This window comes from Cricetulus griseus, chromosome 5 (genome assembly GCF_003668045.3).
Source record: "Cricetulus griseus strain 17A/GY chromosome 5, alternate assembly CriGri-PICRH-1.0, whole genome shotgun sequence".
NCBI classification, from domain to species: Eukaryota; Metazoa; Chordata; class Mammalia; order Rodentia; family Cricetidae; genus Cricetulus; species Cricetulus griseus.
The window spans coordinates 139,580,484-139,584,815 of NC_048598.1; the positions used below are offsets into that span (position 1 = coordinate 139,580,484).

General features: G+C 36.0%; 1 pseudogene; it reads left to right on the plus strand.

The window, feature by feature from the left end:
• Nucleotides 1-771: 771 nt before the first annotated feature.
• On the plus strand, nt 772-1,315 carry LOC100772301 (annotated as a pseudogene).
• Nucleotides 1,316-4,332: the final 3,017 nt, after the last annotated feature.

Sequence of the window (4,332 nt, forward strand, 5' to 3'; positions counted from 1 at the left end):
AATAGAAATACAATAGTCTTTCTTTCTTTTTCTTTTCTTTTTTTCTCTCCATTTTTATTTAATTTACAAACAAGATTATTTTACATGCCAATCCCAGTTCCCTCTGTTCACCTCCTCCCCTGCCCCTCCTCCAACTAACACCCTACCTATCCCATGCCCTTTCTGCTTTCCAGGGAGAATGAGACCTTCCATAGGGGGGTCTTCAGAGTCTGTCATGTCCTTTGCGATAGGACCTAGGCCCACCCCCTTTTGTCTAGGCTCAGGGAGTATCCCTTTATGTGGAATGAGCTCCCAAACTCTATTACTATGCTAGCGATAAGTACTGATCTACTATAAAAGGCCCCAGAGATTTCAGAGGGCTCCTCACTGACACCCACGTTCATGGGGTCTCTTTTACTTTTCTTATTGAAAAAAAATAGAATCTACTATGATTATTTTTATTCCACAATTGTCTTTCTTCTAAGCATGTAATAAACTGTATCTTATCTATGACATGTAAGCTAAACATGTGAATATATATATATATATATATATATATATGCAAAAGATATTACAAATCTGAAAGGGAATGAGAATAAGGATTGATTGGAGAAGAGAGAGGGATGAAATAATGTAAACACAGTACACATATATGTCAGTAACAAATAAATAAAAAGAATAGCACAAAAATACATTTGAAAAGGAGTCTGTTGGCCTTTTCCATTTGGATTGGAGGCTGGTGGCTGCAAGCTCTGATCCGTTTTAACTAACCATTGCTGGGTCGCTGCTGATATGCCAGTGGAAAGCAAAGGAAGGAAGACTAGCATTGCCGTGGGCATGGGCTGTGCCCTCTTCCTCGGGTACTGCACCTATTTCAAGTAACTCCAACTTCAAGACCTGGCTTCAAGATCAAAGAAAGAAACAGAAGCTCGCTAAGGAGAGAGCTGGGCTTTCCAGGTTACCCAACTTAAAATTCCTATCTAATTTCTGGAGCTGTCCAGAAATTCTTCCTTGAAGAGATACAGCATGGTGAAAGGTTATTAGCTCAATGTAAATATGGAAGGGTGTAGAGCTCTTGGCCAAATCAATTACTGTGTGTGGAGAGCCTCAGCAGATGCTGCCAGTGTTTCCAGCAGACGCTTCCACCATCATTGTCACAAATGCTCTGACCAAGCTTCCAGCCATTAGTCATAGAATAGTAAGTGCTGATAACTTGGCTGAAGATGATGCAAATAAGCCGGTTATCAACTATTTAACAATTAGCTTGGAAGCTGATCTGACCGGCTCTGGGGGAATAAAGGCAAATATGCTTTCCTGCACTGAAGTTACCAAGTGAATGTATGCTTTGAGAAGATCCATTTTTTGTTCTACTTATTGTTTTCAAGTGGAAAAGTATTTGGTAGAGATTTTCATTTTATAAATACAATGAGTATATGATTTTCACTGTTTTTGAATACCACTATGTTGGAGTGAAAAACTATGAGGTAGGTGTAACACAATGCAAGGATGTCAAAGGTGATTTCAAGTTAGGGAATTAAATACACATGTTGTGTGTCTGAGAGTGCTTTCTTAAGAGAGATACATTCTACTTGTCCTTGAAAACAGACAGACTTTTCATCATTATATAATTTTTATTGGAAATACTAATGCCCACATTTCTCTTGTTAATACTGTTAGTTTCCTGGTGACTATTTGTCTTTATTGACAATTCTCACAATGACTAAAGGGATTTTATAACATTTATTAACTAAAATTTGATACTAGGAATCTTTACTCAAAGAAGTAGCATTTTAGTAGAGTACAGTTTATGACAACATTTGTCATTATCACCATGACTCATCTCTATCACTCTTGATTCATTTCGAAGAACTCTTCACTTCCACTTTGAACCAAAGAGTAATTAAATTTCTATGTTCCCTAAATTACTACTTTTAATTTTGATACAGTGATTTTACTGAGATAAGAGGAAATGTCTGAGGAGGAATATTTTATGAGTATATAATTTATACATTCATATGTTAAAATTGAAAGCACTTTAATCACCAACCATGAAATATTTTCTTGGAATAAGTGATAAAGTAACTTTGATTCAGAAAATGCTATGTAAGGTGATAATTTAAAATAATTCTGAGAAGATATTTACTTCATAGTGTTCATAGGATGTCTGCATAAGGATGAGTGCTAGTTTGGAAAGATGAGCTTTCATCATATTATCAGCAAAAGTGTTTTATTCCTTTCTTACATTACATAATACTTGGGCATGATAATTGGCATTGACTTATCCATCACTTAATAATTATAAGAGAACTACACTGTTTTAAATCTAGACATTTGTAACACTCTATGAACAGCAACACAAATCAGTTAAATTTTGCTGTGAATTAAACTTTCTAACTTATTAAATTCCTGTAAAAATAATGTTTGCCTATATTTATAGCTATCGTAAGGTACAATTGTATCATTTTGTAGAAAACATTCTAATGAAAACTTCATATTTGATCATAGTTTAGAATTTTGCTTCGCTAAAGAAGACAGAGAAAAATCTATGGCCCAATAATTTTCCACAGCATATTTCTATATTTCTTTTCATTCAAATTCCTGAGATTTTATTAAAAATATTTTAAAATCTGTTCAGCTTTTTCAAATACCTATCCTATGTCCTATGTGCGGGAACCTGTCTTTGTGGGCCTTCAGTCAGAACAAGCTGATTTGTCCAGTTCTTACCTAAGTGGGGGAGTATGGATTGAGAAAGGTCAGATAAAGACACAAAGAAGACAGAAACACAGGATAGAGTCAGGAGGGCAATCCAGTGAATACTGAAAGCTCCAAGTTTATTCTTCAACAATCTTAAGTACCTAAACCAAAAGGGGAATAGGACAGAAGACTTCTATTATTATTTATAAGGAGCAAACAGACTTTCTTCCCTTAATCCTCCAAAAATTTGGTAACCATACCTCCTGTTATCAGACCTTGAGGGTCAAGAGTAAACACACCTGAGCCCAAGTCTGTTGTTATTTAGATAATACATCTGCTACCAAGGACAAAATATCCTGCAGTAGCCAAGCCTTAGACCTTTATGTCTTTTGACTTATTAAGGCCAGTTTTGAAGTATCTGACTTTGAAGCAAGATGAAGAGGAGCCATCTTTACTTTATGGGCCCCAACAACTATGCTATGGCCATTCATTCAGTAGATATTTAATGTCATTAGATTTGACAACACGCATCTCTGGATCAGCAAGTGTGTGTATAATGTTTATCTTGTCTGTAGCTCTGCATTGGAGAAATTTAAATAATCACTCTCTACTCTCTAGCAATCAGTATTTAGGATCCGTAATTATAGACACATTCTTTTTCTTCAAAATACACTACTTTCCCTGTTAATATGGCTTAATAGCTTTATTTTTCTTAGAAGTAATTTTTTCTTTTTTCTTTTGGCAGTTTTCAAATGTCACCCAAGTTTTCTTTATATTTTCTTCATTTTATGAGAAACTTATATTGACTTTTTTGAGAATTTAATACATATATATTGTACTTATATCAATTCTACCCTATCCTTTCCACCATCCATCACCTATGTACCCCTTAATCCCTCTCAAATTCATAAACTATTCTTTAATTTTTATTGTTACATATATATATATATATATATATAGAGAGAGAGAGAGAGTGATAATTACATATAAATAAAACCTGTGGATTGCATGTAGTTTCCCCCATGTGTGTGCATGTGTATATCATTCCCATTTTCCACAGTGGATCAGAGATCCCCTTGGAAGATATAGCAGGAGTATGTAAGAGCTAGAGGTAGACACAATTAAATGCACAAAACATGCACAAGCTCAAGCAAGACAGAGTTCCAGCTTCCAGCTTGGAGCAGGGGGTGGAGTCTGGGTGCAAGGGCACAACACACTACCTTGTCTGAGAAGCTATTTGCACTTGGTAGCTATTAAGAGGGAGATAGCTGTTCATTCTTTCCTTTTATTTACTTACTTTTAAGGGTGTCACCGAGTAGTACTCTCCAGGATAAGCCTACTTGGCAGAATATTTCAGTGATAAAAATTGAGCATGATAGGTTTAAAACAATAACAAAAAGAAAAGATGACATGAAGTTGAATGGGTAGGGAAATGGGAGTGAGTAGACTTGGGAGGAGTAGAAGGGGTGTGTATGTTAAAAATGATGTCGGGCGTTGGTGGCGCATACCTTTAACCCCAGCACTTGGGAGGCAGAGGCAGGTGGAGCTCTGTGAGTTCGAGGCCAGCCTGGTCTCTAGAACGAGTGCCAGGATAGGCTCTAAAGCTACACAGAGAAACCCTGTCTTGAAAAACCAAAAAAAAAAAAGTGACATTCTATG